Raw genomic sequence first — 16,628 nt, 5'->3', positions numbered from 1 at the left:
GTGAGAGCACATACAAAACACCGGGGAAAAGGCCTAACCGCTACTGCAAATGCTAAACGTACGATAGCACGGAGAAAATGCTTAAGGGCCTAGCCGCATCGTCACCGCACTTCAGATGTCATATGCAAACGGGGTAATATGCATTGCAGCAGCTACGGGGGAATAAAGTAAATGTATAATGCCATAAATGTACACCAAATGAGGCGGTGATGGGGGACTTGCGGGTTTCATGCTTTGAGGCCAGAGAAACTGTTAGTAAGGTAACATATGAAAACAGATTCATTGACATGGAAGACCACATATGGCCACGGATAATCTATAAGACTACTCTTCTCATAGGAATTACGACCAGATGGAACCTTCGGACCCGTAAGCTCTCACAAGAATATCAGATTCATGTTATGTTACTAGATCGCGATGTACCAAATTGAACAATAAAGAACTGCGGGAGCACATTTCAGAAGTGGAAACTGCGGAATGGCGAAAACGGATGAAAAAAAAAAAAACTGCACTGGAACTGAACAGAAAAGAAAAGATAGGGATTGCAAGCGTCATCGATTTATACGACAACTCTTTCGAGGTCGCTCTCGAATGAGTCGAATGTGAAAGGCGCTAAAACCTGATGGGTATCATTTGGGTGCACCTGCGGATGTAGTTCCCTGGTTCGCGCAAGTTTAAAATCCTCTCTCGGCTCGTCCTTTGCGTCGTGTCGTGTTGTGTGGTGTGGTCTTTATTTCTCGGTTCTTGTCGCGTGCAGGTAGGCAATTTTGACTTTTCCGCTGGTGATAGTACGGTGATGGTGAAGTGTGATGTGGCAGTTGGCAACAGAAGTGTTTGTTGTGCGGCTCAGTGATTCTACATATCGTTCCGATCATTCGATCGAATACGGAATAAGCGGGAAAAGTCGAGCTATGGTTACGATGACTTGAGAAATGAGACCGTTAGGTTATAAAAAGATGGGAAGGCAATTGAACAGAAATGATCCCCGTCAGGTTTTAAGCGTCGACGGAATTACAAAGGAAAATGTCGAGCTGTGGTTACGATAACTTGATAAGAAGATGGGCACGTGGTTGAACAGCAATGATACCCATCAGATTTTAATTAAGCGCCGATGGAATTACCAGGGAAAATGTCGAGCTGTGGTTATGATAACTTGAGAAATGATACCCGTCAGGTTTTAAGCGTCGACAGAATCAAAAGGGAATATGTCGAGCAGCGTAGTTGTCTGTTTAAATGTCTAAAAACTCATTGTTATTCGTGCTGCATTAAGTGGGAATCGTCTTCCCCATCAGTGTCTACCATTATCTGTGCTAAGAATTTTAGTGCTGTATTACCCAACCATCTTCTTTGTGTGTGTGTGTGTGTGTGTGATTATATGAAGTTTGTGTCTCTGTTTTGTTAAAAAAAAGACTGTATCCCTTCACAGCTGCAGTGTTATGTGCCTTGAGTATATTACAGATAAACCGACAAATCTGATTTCCAGGTGCAACTTCTGGTGGGAATACAGCACCTGACTGTAAAAGGCATTCACAGCATAACTTCGAAAATGAGTTGCTATACTAATGGCACTCTGCAAAAAGGTAATGGCACTGAAGATGACATAATTGGACATTTTGGTTTGTTTTCTCTTTCTACATGCATATCGTTCTGAACAATAAAGTATCACATTATTCTTTTAAAGAGTTGAATCCCTTGGTGCTAACTTCCTTCAGTTGACTGCAGCAGCAAGTACTACAATACTGCAATAATTGCAATTTTGGTGGATGAAGCTGTAAAACCTGGCTACTTTGGAAGCTTTAGAAACTGGAGGGCAATAAGCGTTGCATGTTGCACATCTTTTTTGAAGAAGATCTTTACGCTATCTTTAGTAGCTTTCAAAAGTCAAAAAGGCATTTACACTCAAAGCTGTAATTCCTGTTTTCATGCTGCAAGCTTTTTTGTTTTGCTTTTGCCTCAGACGAACATTCTCGCCACACAGAGGCGTCGAAAGTCCTTCACGGCAGGGGGGAGCCCTGACCCAACCCAACCTAACCCAACCCAACTTAACCACACCCAACCCAATCCCCAACCCAATCCCCAACCCAATCCCCAACCCAACCCCCAACCCAACCCAACCCCCAAACCCAACCCCAAACCCAAACCTCAAATCCAAACTCAAATCCCAACCCCAAAACCCACCCCCAACCCAATCCAACCCAACCCAACTCACTTCACCCAATTCACTATAGTTGCTCTCCATGCATATTGGCCGAATGCACCAAGTATTTAAAACATGAAGCCATAGCCTTCCCGAACACTGCCTGACCTTGCAACCCGCTCTCGTCATTTACAGGACTTCCACTGCGCACTTCCCTTTATGCTCTTTCAGTTTTCGAAGGCGTGACTTCTCATGTAGTACTGGTCACACCCAGGTCTTCTTGATGATGTAAGTTTTCAGGCGCAAAAACTCTCAATTCTCTCCTTCACGCAAAAATCGCTGGGTGCCGCCGCGCCTGTCACTTCTTTACAACAATAACTTTTTTCAGGATGATGGGTGTGGAGTTTCATCGCCGGGGGCGATACTCTACCCCATTGCTGGAGGTGAAGCGGGGAATGAAGGAATAGGTACCGTTACAATGAGGATCGTAGTTGGCGTCCAAGAAGGTGAAGAGAGCCTTGAGGACAGAGTTGGTGAGCTGGATGCGGCCAGGGGCCAAGCAATTTTGTGAGGGAGAGGGGACGGGAGTCTAGCTCGTTGAGGGAAGCGGAGAGTACGGAGCGGGAAGGGTGGTTGTGTGGGCAATGGAGAAGAATGTGCTCGAGATCTTCAACAGCACCGCAGTGACTGCAGTGGGAAGAGTTAACTTGTCTCAAGCGGTAGCGCCACTGTGCTGTGAAGGCCACGTAGAGGCGCATTCGATGAACTAATGCGGCGTCTTGACGAGAGATATGTGCTGGCATGCAGAAAGCGATCGCTGGGTCAACTCTGCTCAGCATGGCGGGGGGAGGGGGGAGGGCGTAGTATGTCGGCCGTCCGATGGCGGGTAGCCAGAGGAGTCACAAGGCTTCGAAGTATGGACCGCCGATCGCCTCTCAGCAGTGCAATACGAGTCCGTGCCCAAGACGAGAGAGCTGCTTCGGCAGCGCTGTCCGCCAGTTCATTGCTCTCGACACCGCAATGGGCGGGAACCCATTGGAGAGCGAGCCTATGTCCTGCTTCGTAGGCAAGTTTGTAAGCTGTTAACACACCCATAACCAACGGTGCGGAGGAGCCTCGGATGCCAGAATTTCCAATTGTTTGCAGCGCAGATGGTGAGTCAGTAAAGACCACCCAATTCCGGGGGGGGGGGGGGGAGGATGTGCTGCAAACAGCGATAATATGTATGCGACGTCCGAAAGTCCGAAAGAAAGCAAACAGCGAAAGTAGGCGACGTCCTTGAACTACGCCTTCGTCGGGGATGACAAATGCTGACGCGGACTTGCCATTTCGAGATGCGCCATCGGTGTAAGCGGCGCTAGAGGTAGGAAACTTCGCGTCTACGAGAGCATAAAAATGGGCTCGAAGGACGTGAGGGGGAACCTGAGCTCTGCGGACCTGGAGGTCAGGAAGGCGTGCGAAGATGGGTGGCACAAGGAGAGGCCAGGGGGCGTTCGGCGGTGTGACAGTCCTATGTGTGAAGCCGTTGAGAGCCTTGCGTGCCCTCTGTGCCACGCGATGGAAATCACTTTCAGGACGGTATCGAATTATCCTGAGGAGTGGGTGACAGGAAACGTTCGCGCGCAAGCGTAGGAAGTGTCGAGCCGTTTCCCGCTCACGGAGGAGCTCCACCGGGAGTTCTCCAGCTTCAGCTAGGACTTGCCGTGTTTCAGCCATTCTTGGAACGCCAAGGCAGCGACGAAGGCTTCGGGAGAACAGGGACCGAAGGGTATTTAACGATGTTGTAGAAACCCTATGCAAGACTGGAAGACTGTAAAGCACAGTCGCCTTCAAAAAAGCCGCGTGAACGGCGTGAGCGTTGATCACAGCCCCAGCCGAAGCCAGAAAGATGTTGAATGGCAGGAAGCCATCGCTGCACTTTGGTTTCAAGGTGCTTAATGTGGCGAGCCCAGCGCAGGTGGGAGTCAGGGACCACACCAAGGAAGCGATGGGAACGCACAGGCTCGAGCTTGCGTGCACCAAACCAAAGAGGGAAATTACTCATAGTCTTGTGGGTGAAAGGGAGCTCTGCGCACTTTTCGTGCGAAAGGTCCATTCCCAGTCGCGTAAGGTAGAGATGAACGTTGTTTAAGGCTTGTTGTCCTCCAGATCTTTGTGGCGGGGTCAAATGGTGAAAGATGGTGACAAAACTTACGCCAACGCTTCCGGTCCTCTTTTTTAAGTTCTCGTGTTACTTTAGCTTTCACCCGGCGGTACGCCACAATGTCAGGAAGTTGCCCAGTTCGGCGAGCCGTTCTCTCGGCTCGGCGACGTAACGCTCTGAGGTGGTTAATTGCCGGAGAATGACCGACGTGATCTGTGACCCGTTTAGACACGACTACCGCGTCCTGGAATTCTTGGCGAGAGGGCCTCTGAGGACATGCCGGTGTGCACAGATGTTCGGAGGCCAGCACGAACGAGTGCCCAATTTGTGAAAGGGACCAGTCCAGTAGTGGGTGACAGAGGCAGCCTTTCGTGCGAAATATAGATGGGAAAGGCGTCACTACCTCGGGTGTCGATATCGGTAGCGCACGACATGTAGCGAATTATGTCTGCTGAGCACCAAGAAAGATCTAGGACATCGATTGACGTTGGTGATCGCATATATAAGGAGGCACATGTGAGCAGTCTCCATTACTTCTAACAATCTCCTTCCCCGACCGTCCGTTCTACGGCTTCCCAGGCCGTATGATGAGCATTGAAGTCACCCAGTACAAGGGCTGGGGACTCCAGTGAAATGAATAAGCGGTGGAGGTCAGTCCATGGAGCCTGCACCGCGGGACGTAGATAGATACTGACGACGGTTAACAGCATGTGCCCAAGGCGGATCTTACAGGAGACATATTCATAAGATCGATGACAAACTGACCCTATGGGAGCAGCAACGAGGTCATTACGAATGTATAACGCTGTTCGGCTCGCAGAGGATTGATGAGATCGATAGATTGTATAACCATTAACGCGATGTGCAGCACCGATGCCATGTTCGCATACATCTATGAAAGGAAACTTGTACTGCTAAAGATGAAATTTAAAATCTGGGAGCTTGTTACGTAGGCAGCGAGGATTCCACTGCATCGCGATGGCCTGCATCGCGACGGATGTTGTTTGTCAGTTCGAATCGAAACTAGGGGGGGGAGGATATATTTATTAGAGCAAAGGAAAAAGAATGGGAGGAAAGGTCAGCCAAACGGGACGTCGGCTGGCTACTGAGCAAAGAAAAAATAAAAATAAATAAAAGAAGAATAAAATAAAGAAAAAGAAAAGAATGCAGAAATAAAGGATAAACTAACAAAGGGTGAAAGAAGGATGAGATAAATTGGAGAAAAAGATGACTCTAAAAAAAAAAAGACGAGGTCAATGCCTTGAGGGTAAAAGTGGGGGCACTGAAGAAACCACTAACTAGGGTTGCAGGATAGGCATTGCTGTAGTGAAATTATCCCGGAATCACACCGTCTGCATCACAGATAGGAATATAATGGTGGGAACCATTTAGGAATGGAATAGGAAATGCACATGGTAGTATTAATTCGTGGCTTCACGTCGGAGACAACTGTGATCATGAGCGACGCCACGGTGGTCGGTCTGTGGATTGTCTTTGCCCACCTGGGGGGTTCTTCAATGTGCGCCGAAAGGCACATGTTAATGATCGGAGGAATGGAATGCCATCGACATTTATCGAAAGGGACTGTGGAGTTAGCGTTTCCACAAAAAGGGCAGATGTTTTTTGAAGAAAGCAACATGCTCATATATGGACCTCGATTAGTCTTATTCTGTTTGTCGTACCTGGACCCCCAGGGATGCACGATCCAAATCACACACGTGTATTTCCTTTCAAGATCTGGCTCTGACGACTTTTGCAGCCTCACCTTCTTTAAGATAGCGTACTCTCAATATCAGTCGGTAGTGGTAACCTCGGTGAAAATTGTGCAAAAGGAATCCCACCGCAGCAGAGGCGCCATATCACAAAGATTTGTTCTTCTTTTCTGCACTTGTAAAAGTGCAGAAACTGACTGCTACATAACCCAGAGAAGTAGTAGGTAATGCGATAACTGCAGTTCCGAATTATGTAAGCTCTCGGCTCATTCCGGGTTGTCGCCCAGTACCGTAAGAGGCACACGGGCCTTGCGGCACTTACGAACAGTGGAGGGAGGGGTGCGTCGCCCCCTAGTTGTTGGTCAGGGGCGGCCGCCCCCCTGTCCCCACCTTCCGACGCCCATGTCGCCACATGTAGTGTACGTAATGCCTTTCATCATAGGTATTATGAAATGGGGTGAGGCTATGCAGCATGACTCAAGTCCTGACCGCCTTCGGTCATGAGTGGAATTTACTGGATCCAGTCAGGGAGCTTTACTTTGTAATATAGTGACGTTGCACATTTGTGCCCGTCAAGATCCGTGGAGGCTCCCAACACTGGCATGAACTGGTCATTGAATTTTGAAACTATAGGAAAAGAATTTGGGCATACACATCGCTTCAACAGCCACACAATTGCAATTTGTAGGTTTTCCACCCTACCGTCTTCACACCTATGATCATGCAATCATTACCAATATATTTACATACGTGCACTACCATAAAAAAGAGAACATTAGTGTACATATTTATTTACACGACTGATACAAGACAAGAGTGAGACATTAGCACATCTATTTGCACAGTACTAAATTCAGGGAGCTACACATGGGCAAATGCCAAAAGAGAGGGAGCAGTGCTCTATTGCAAGAGCACGAAGACCCGCCAGCACCAGCACTATCTCCTCTTTGGTGGAATGTCAACAAGGGAACAGTAGATGCATAAGAGAGACATTAGCACATTTAATTGCACAGTACTAAATAGTGGTAGCTACGTATGGGCAAAGGCCAAAAGAGTGGGCGGGGTGCTCTATTGCAAGAGCCCGAAGGCCCGCCAGCACCAGCACTAACTTCCAATTGGTGTTGACAGTAGTCGATGAGCCGTACTTACGTAACCCACAAAGTACAGCTAACATTGCAAGCAAGTCCGCTATCACATGTACACGTGGTTCATGAAGCAATTGTCACTTGGAACTACTCTGTACAAGGTGGTGCTAACTGTTTCAAGAAACACTTGCAACAGCGCATACACCTGGTGTGAGACAATAGGTGTTAACAATGTAACTCATGTGAATGGTCAGTACCAAAGGAACACAATCACAAATATACAAAGCCAACAGCAGTTAAATTATGTTAATGTATGTGGGTTTTTACCTAGGCAAGCATTGCAATGCCGCGGTTAGACCGATGAACCCGTTTGATAAAAGCGCACCGGTAATGGTACCATTTCTCGCAGGAGTCACATTGAATCATTGGAAGCTTCGTTTGTGGTCACGGTAGAAGAGTTACAAGCCCAGTATTTCTGCTTGGCGCCCAACACTTACATGACGCACTTGCCATCCTTCTTCAGTGAAATAACACTTAATGCGAAAAACGTCAGCTACATCATCCGGAATTCTGTCAGGAGCACTCTCAACGTGCTGTTCATCTGCCTTGTGGCCATGGAGTGTCCTTTCTTTAATGTCGCTTCCAGTGAAGAGAACTATAAGCTGTATATCTTCATCCTCGACTTCCACGTCTACGTCGGCCATCTCCGCTTCCTGTGGAGCTTCTTGAGGCTCTCTGCCCTGTGCATCAAGGTCGGTTGGTTTCCTTCTCGTCGAGCGTTGTGAAACATTTCTGCCTTTTCTGGCTTTGGTTTGCGGAGCGATTCTTTTGTTTCCCGGCGTATAATCGTGATCCGGATGCATTGGCATGTATTCAGGTATCAAAACACATTCGAGAGCCAATGCTGCCTTGATTACCTCATTCGCTGTTGCAAGTGTGTTTTCGACTGAGTTAGGCAACGGAATAGAACTTGAAGACACAAGTCGTGCTACACCAGGTGAAATATCATCCAAAGACTTGAATGCCTTGGCTAGTCGTGGTCGTATACGAGATGGGGAATGCTCATCAGATTCTTAACGGGGCTGTCGCTTGCTTCGGGGGAACTTGAACGGGGAACTGAAGATGGGTAGTTACTTGCAGCAACAAATAATGCAGTAGATGACACTGGAACGGAAGTGGGATGGCTACTACCAAAATGTAGGTGCACTGCATGAATGTGCTTGCACATAAGTGTACAAGGACACGAACAAATGTAGGCATGATCGCAAATATTGCACTCGCGGCATCGGAGCTGGCAAGGCGCATGGCAGGTGTTCGTGGCGAGTACTTTGTACTCTTTGGTGCCGCAAACTTCCTTCCACTTCCACTTGCCATTGTTGAGTGTGGTTATTTCGTGGACTGATATCTCTTTGCCCCTCATATGGGCATGGTAGATGGCGGTCATCGTCTTAGTCGTCTTACCCTTGCCTGAACCGATGAGGACGTCGAACTGTTTCCAATTGGAGTACGCCAACAAGGTGTCAGTGAGCTTATCCATACGTTTGTTGACTTTTTTGTCGAGAAATTTCGAGATGTCGAGAAGTATTTGAGAACCTTGTGAAATAACTCCAGCTTCATGTTTGTTGAAACATCGCCCTCCGTCCTGAAACAAGTCGCCCATGCACAAGTCGGCACGATTCATGTAATACGGTTCGAAGTATTGCAGGAACATATGAGTGGACTCATCTATCTGTAGCACCTCTGTGAAGCTCATTTTCTCATCGAAGGCATCTTCTGTCTTCTGTTGAAGGAGGATGTCGATGGTCCTCTCAATTTCCTTCCTCTTTCGCTCGTCCTTCACGGTGCTGTTGAGTTTCCTTGACTAGGCTCTGCGGATGTGCCATTTGCATAGTAACTTCCTTGGTTTGCTCTGGAACGCTTCGCACTATGCATGATAGTATTGCTTCGCATTGTCAGACATGAAAAAATCAGGAGTAACTTCGCCAACGGCTTCCTTAACTGTTTCGAGAAAGTGATACAGAGCGGTCTTATTTTCAGTGCTATACTAAGGCATCACGCAACAGGAACGCCTTCTCCCGCTATATCAAGCACCAACAAAGTAATCAGATCAAATTCATAACTGTTGGTACCGTGTGTTACATCTTTCGCTCCGAATAACTTCAGCACTGCCCTCTGAAATTCCGTCTGTAAAACAATCATGAAGTCCTTTGTGGGCAAAGGCTCGTCAGAGACATCGTGAGGGACATCTGTTAGATTGCAAATCAATACGCAATTCTGTGGACTTCCACGGAAAAGGTCAACCTTTTTTTTTCTCTCATGCTTGTTCCGTCGCCTTTCTCAAGCTTCCAGTCCGTGAGGCCTTCAGCATCTGCAATATTTCACACATTGGTAGTCTTTGTCGGGTGGGACCGCTTGAGGTCTTCCACACGTGCAGGCAATGTTGCCTCGCACATTCCGGACTATCCTATCATTCGGCAAGCCATGAACGTAGCCTTCAGTTATGACCGCTCTATCAGGATGTTGCATCCGAAGATGTTGGACATCAGTTCTGTGATAGGAGTGACTGAGGCATCCGCTCACCCCAACTTTGCCTGTTGTCAAAGATAACCTTGAGGTTATGAATGCCGTACACATGTTACCAATTTCGCAGGAGCCTTGGGACCTCATTTGTTGACATCTGTCTTGTGTCGCCAATTTGCTGTTGCATATTCCGGAGCGGTTACACACCTATGAGTAGACCGAAGCACCTTCAGTTGCAGCACCTCCCTTCTGTACACTCTTAAAAAAAGGGTGTACTTTAACTCATTTTTCTTGCGGCGTATATCACTCCCGTTTGCAGAGTAGAATTGCTCTCAAAAAGGAGTTTCCTCACTCCCTTCAAGGAGTGGGGTTACGCCTTAACTCCCTACTGGAGAGTAATATTACTCTCCAGGAGAGAGTAAGCGAGTAATGCCACTCCCTGGAGGGAGTGAGGAGACTCCTTTTTGAGAGTAATTGTACTCTCCAAACGGTAGTGATATACTAGTATGTGGCAAGAAAAAGGAGTTAAAGTACACCCTTTTTTAAAGAGTGTAGGCAAAACTTTGAGTTTGCGCTTGTTGTTAAGCCATCAAGCCACGTGCGGAACCCGTCCATGGAGTCGTGCGTGACTTTCACGACGTTCACATCGACGTTGTGCTGACTTGCACGGTGGCTCCGCAAGTCGTCTTTCCTCGTGGTAAAAAATGCGCATTCTTCTTCTTCGCACCCCAGAAGAAAACGGGACGACGTTATATTAGGAGCGGTATTATGCTCCATGCGTTTGTGACGCTAAGAGTCTTTTTTACGCTTGTAAATGTGCTCGGACAGCGAGAACACCTGCAAACTTTCGGTGTCGTTTCGGCCGGGGTCACCTAAGCCATGACATCGGCATAAAAATCGAAGCTGCGATGTCAGACTTACGTGCGTACACTATTCCTCAAAGAACGTAGGTAAAAAGTAAATGAAGATATACAACCTGGTTTTCCGAATATTCACAGCTCGCTTGATAGGGGCGCAGAAGTCCTCGATGATAGTCTCCAAAAGCAACGAGAGCTCTAAGCGACGCACTGATCACGGCAGAGAAGAACGCAAGAACATTCCGGTGATATGCGCAGTACCTTTTGCTCAAACGTCCAGGAGAGGCAGCCTTCTACAGTTCATTGAACTTCCACCAGCTGCATTCTTTTAGCCATCTGGACATATTGCACCCAAACAAAGGTCAAAGAAATGCGCAGGTTACGCACTGACCGTGTCTTTCCAATCTGCAGAATCCCAGCTGGCCGAATGCTTGGAAGGCCGGGAGGCCGCCTTGATCCTTTGAACAAAGTTAAAAACTGGGCTGTCTTGCACATCTGCCTTTTGTACAGCCTAATATGTGGAATTGTCATGCCAGGACTGACTCACCTCATATCAAGCAAGCAGGTGGTTCAAGGACATTCTGGGACCTAGAGCAACCTACACTTGCTTTGTTGGCTACAGCGTCTCGCCCTATCAAGGGAGCGCTGTTTGGATCGCCACAGCTAAAATTTCTCTGTCGAGAACGATTGTTTCTTGATCTTGACAGTCAGATTGAGATCTGTACATTTTCCATCCCCGGGCTCACAGTCGGAGAGGCTTCTTTCCGATTTGACCAGCTGCGGTGTGAGAGAATGGACTTCATCGTTGTTTACCTTGGAGGCGACGATATAGACAGCGGCCCCACGATGTTTGTCAACCACCTCTTGGTACGTATGGCCCTGACTCCCTTGATTATTTCCGTTTGAGTAGTCATCTCTAGTGCGCAATTACTAATTAATTAATTAACATTTTCACCCTTTCAGGAATTTGCTCACTTCATCCAAAGCTGCTTTGAGAATGACTTCCTATGACAGTTAATGCCCCGACTTGACGGTGCCTTGTGCCAGAAGCACAAACGCTTTAACAGGCGCCTGAAAAAAAGCGGCGGACATTACCATACACATTGTCGGGACCGAGGTAACCTCGTATTTTCCTTGCTACCTTTTTCGATGCGTGCTTACCTTGGTTCGTATGTGTTATACATCGACTGTAGCAAGCATCCAATTGTTGAGGAGAGCAATTGGAGGCATGCAAGCTAACGTAACGGTGTTTGTGGTTGCATTTTTTTTTTACATTGAGGGCGCACTAGGGACGAGATAAAAGCAGCCGGTTCCGTACTTCACCCCTGATGCACCCTCAAGCTCAAGGAAATGGTGCCATCAGTAACGTAATGGTTCTTGTGAGAGATTTCTGGTCAGCAATACATTATATACGATCGATACGTCAACGATCATGAAATTACCGCGTTGGTGCCTGCCTTTAACATTTATCGATGTGATCGCGCTCATCGTCGTGGAGGCGGTGTCCTGATTGGGGTCTGGCGGGACATTCCTTGTACGCCAGTTGATGTTGCATCCCAACTGGAAATGCGTTGGGTTCATATCAGGCTTGCGCATGTCAATCTACTTATCGGCGTGTTCTACAGGCCACCTGATTATTTGAATTTTGTACCGCAGTTTACCAATGTATTGTCTTCGCTTGTTCCCAATTTTCCTAACGCAAAGGTGTGTGTTTTCGGCGATTTTAATTACGCTGGCATTGATTGGTCTGTGCCTAGTAGTATTTCTCTTGAGGAGTCTAACTTTGTCGATGTCTGTGAGACGTTCGGATTGCTACAGTTAGTTCATGAACCAACCAGAGTCTCGTTCACCACATCATCAATTCTTGATCTAGTTCTTGTCAATGATCCTACCATTCTTGGTGATATCTCATTTCCACTGTCTCTTAGTGACCACAAGGCTATCCATGTGCCGTTGCGGTTATCGCGTTCATTACACCCATCCGTGCGAAGAACTATAAAATTGTATGATAGAGCAGACTTTCAATCTATCAATGGTGACCTTCTTTCTTATTTCCCTTCATTTATTTCCGGTTTTAACGCACGCTCCGTCGACGATAACTGGCACATATTTCGCAATAAATTGAACCAGTTAGTGGAAACCTACGTCCCTACAATTGTCATACGCCAGTCAACCATGTCTCCGTGGTATACTCATAACCTCCGGAAGCTAGCTAACTAGAAGAAACGCTTATTTCGTCAGGCGAGACGCACGGGCTCTGTTTCCGCCTCTTCGCGATATCAGGAGGTCTCCAGATCCTATACCATGGCTATACGTAGGGCCAAAAAGGATTTTCACTCGGTTCAGCTCCCCGGTATGCTTTCTGGCAACCCTCGTAAGTTTTGGAGAGCCATATGTCCCCTCGTACCGAGTCTGTATCTCTGACGGGAACAGATGGCTCTAACCTCACTGACGCTGACTGCGCGGTTAGATTTAACGAAGTCTTTGCGAGTGTTTTGACGCAGGATGCACGATTAGCAGACTCACGCGTCACCAACTTGCACAGCATCTCCGCTCCAATGGATAATATTGTGGTCACGCAGGCAGGGGTGATAAAAATCATTGAGCGTTTGAAGCTGTCATCCTCATGCGGGCTCGATCTCATCAATTCTAAAGTTCTTAAAAAACACGAAAGATGCGTCCTCATTATACCTGTGTGCCATTTTTTCGCAAAAGCCCTCGCTGCGCCCTCGAGCTTGGGGAAGTCCCGAGTGACTGGCGGCAGGCGAAGATCATTCCGGTTTTTGAGTGCGGAGACAGATCATCACCCCTGAATTACCGACCCATTTCTTTAACAAGCATATGCTGCAGGATTCTCTGATGAGGACATTCTGCACTCTCACATCATTTGGAATCTAACAACTACTTCTTCCCATTCCAACACGGGTTTCGTAAAGGTTTTTCCTGTGAAACGCAATTAGCCTCATTTATCTTTGATATCACATCTCAGATGGATAACTCTACGCAGACGGACTCCATCTTTCTTGATTTCCGAAAAGCTTTCGACTCTGTGTCTCACGCGGGTCTCATTCATAAGCTTTCTCTCCTTAATATCTACCCTGATGTCTTTCGCTGGATCCAGAGTTATCTATCCAACCGGTCCCAGGCTACATTTGTTAACCATACCCTCTCTCCTTTCATCCCTGTTTCTTCCGGGGTCCCGCAGGGTTCAGTTCTTGGACCTATATTGTTTCTCGTCTTTATCAATGATCTACCAAATACATTAACATCCTCTATTAGGCTCTTTGCTGATGACTGTGTCCTTTATCGTCCCATACGTTCTTCTTCTGACCGGATGGCTCTTCAGCAAGTTCTTAACTCAATCTACGACTGGTGTTCTGTCTGGCTGCTACCACTAAACGCTTCTAAATGTTGCTACCTGCCATTTTCTCGGTCCAGGTCGACTATAACCCATCAGTAACACATTGGTCCCTCCCCTGTCACTTTTTCTACCTCCTATAGATACTTGGGTCTTACTCTATCCACTAACCTTTCTTGGTCCGACCACATTCATAGCATCATCATTGAAGCAAATCGTGTCCTGGGTTTTCTTCGTCGGACTCTTAGACTTGCACCGTCCTCTGTTAGACTTCATGCATACCCGGCTTTGGTCCGGCCTAAACTTGAGTATGCTTCCAGCATCTGGGACCCATACCACGCTAATCATGTCGATCTCCTTGAATCTGTTCAGAATCGCGCCACCAGATTTATACTTTCTAATTACACTTATCCATCTGGTATCACCTTACTTAAATCGTCTCTTGATCTGCCTACACTCCAGCAGCGTAGAAAACTTTCTCGCCTGTGCCTCTTCCATAAACTATATTACGTATCATCGATTCGCCCTTCGTTCATGTGTCCAGCCAGTTACATCTCATCTAGATTAGACCATTCTTGTAAAATAGAGCCTTTTCCTTGTAACAACTCCTACTTTATGTACTCATTTTTTCCCCAAACTATCTCCGACTGGAACGCGACCTGCCTCAGTCACTCGTATCCATCTCTGAGCGTTCATCATTTCGAGACACATTGGCTACTTACCTTTTTTGTTAAATAGTGCAGTATTGTCAATTTGTTTCAAGTGTTGTAAGGATGCTTCCCCCCTCATGTATCGCCCCAGGAGGGCATTTGAGGTATTGACAATAAATAAATAAATATACGGATTTTAGGGACCCCTTTGAAATATATGTTTTGGTTTCGGTTCAAATTCGCACGGTCTTCCTGACAAGCGCCTCCTTGCTGCTGACGGCTACCACGTCGACCGCAAGCACGCAATCACCGCCCCGGCGTTTTGCATACCGCGGCCCTGCACACAGCGATAGGTATCCCATTGACACCTGCGCCACCACACCTGACGCCCAGGATCTTCAGGTGCACACGTTGTGCAGCTTGCGGCAAAACTGGCGCAAGGAACCTTCCTTGAGGCCATAGAGAGGGAATTTGCGGAGCCTTCCGAGCACACTAACAGAAGGAATGCAACTAGTAAAAAAATGGCCCTTTTCAGGGCCACCAAATATCTGCCACAGTGGCTAGCGTTCTGCGAGTGTAGAAAGACCCAGGATAACGTTAGCAATAAATAATAGCTCAAGGCCGATCAGTCACTGAAACTACAAACAGAGAGGTGGACAACAAAGTGCAACTCTGGCTCGTATTTTTTTCTTCCGACGGACAAGTTATCGTAACTTTTGCCCGTGTAAATTCGGTCGACGCTTAAAACTTGACGGGTATCATTTCTCTTCAGTCGCCTCCCCACCTTTTTGTATAAACTGACGGTATCATTTCTCAAATTATATCGTAACCACCGCTCGACATTTTCCCTTGTAAAATTCCGTCGACGCTTAAAACCTAACGGGTATCATTTCTGTTCAAACGCCTCCCTATCTTATAACGTCCCGGTACCATTCATCAAGTTATTGTAACCACAGCCCGAAATTTTCCCTTATAAATCCCGTCGACGCTTAAAGGTCAGATATGCCGATTTTCAAGTGCCGCAGATCTGAGCGATACTTGTGCTGTGTATTCATTAGCGAACACTGAATATGTGTGCGAAATATCTTGGTCCAACTGTTTGTAGTTTTTTAGAAAACATTTTTTTAGTTCCCACGCCCGCCCGTCAGACCGTCGGCAAACCCTGCGCACAGGCGCACCAACGTCACTGCTCTCGGTTTATCTGTCCTTGGCTTGTCATGGACTCTTGGCTTCTTTCGTTTCGTCCTCCGTGCATCGTACCTAAGTGAACAGCTGTTATGTTATTGCTAAGCCGGAAACAAAGCATGTGAATATTTCTTTGGCACGGCGTCGTTTGGGAAGTGCTGACATTGCCTTGTATGGGCTGGAGCGATACGTGATATGCCACGGCGAAGTTGTCGAGAATGCGACGGTACAACGCTGTTAGAACAGTTCATCGGACCATTCAAGTGTTACCTATTATAAGTTGCTAAAAGACCAAGCAGTGCGAAGCTCTTGGCCGACAGCGACAGCGGTGCCTGCTAAGTTCCACTCCAAGGATTTCGTCCACGAATGTTATCATAGGTTACGCGCGACTCCAGAGGCAATTTGGAATCTCGGCACCAAATCGTATGATGAAAATCTGAGATGCCCGACATACAAATTTTGAACGTGCGACGGAGGATCAAGGCAAAAAACGAGAGCAAAAAGGTAAGTCGAGGTTCAGATATAAAAATAGCAAACTTCATGAATCGATTGTGCAGCTGTCCTACTGCGCGTCGTATGATACAGCCACTATTAACAACACAACAGTATTTATAATCTAACTTGTGAATTACGACAGGTGCACGCTGAAGGCGGAAATGAAGCAGGATCTGGCTTGCACCTGGGGCATGAAGAAACTGCTGACACGTTAGTTGCAGTCTAGCTGCTATCATGTCTTTGGCTGGATACATGAACGTATTTGTTGAAGTACACATTTACAAAGAAAGACTGCCATGGTGCAGGTCAGGGTTAGCGCTGTCTTGGCGACAACCCTTGTGTGTATAGGAAGGGTCGTCACCACACTTTATGAGTGTGGCGCTAGTGTTCATACGGATACATAACACGCCCGTCTTTTTTTTATAATGGTGAGTGCGGTATCTTCAGCGGTATCTTGCTGGACGAACGATCTGCCGTCCCGTGCGC

This window comes from Ornithodoros turicata, chromosome 2 (genome assembly GCF_037126465.1).
Source record: "Ornithodoros turicata isolate Travis chromosome 2, ASM3712646v1, whole genome shotgun sequence".
NCBI classification, from domain to species: domain Eukaryota; kingdom Metazoa; phylum Arthropoda; class Arachnida; order Ixodida; family Argasidae; genus Ornithodoros; species Ornithodoros turicata.
Note: the sequence above shows the minus strand (reverse complement) of the source record.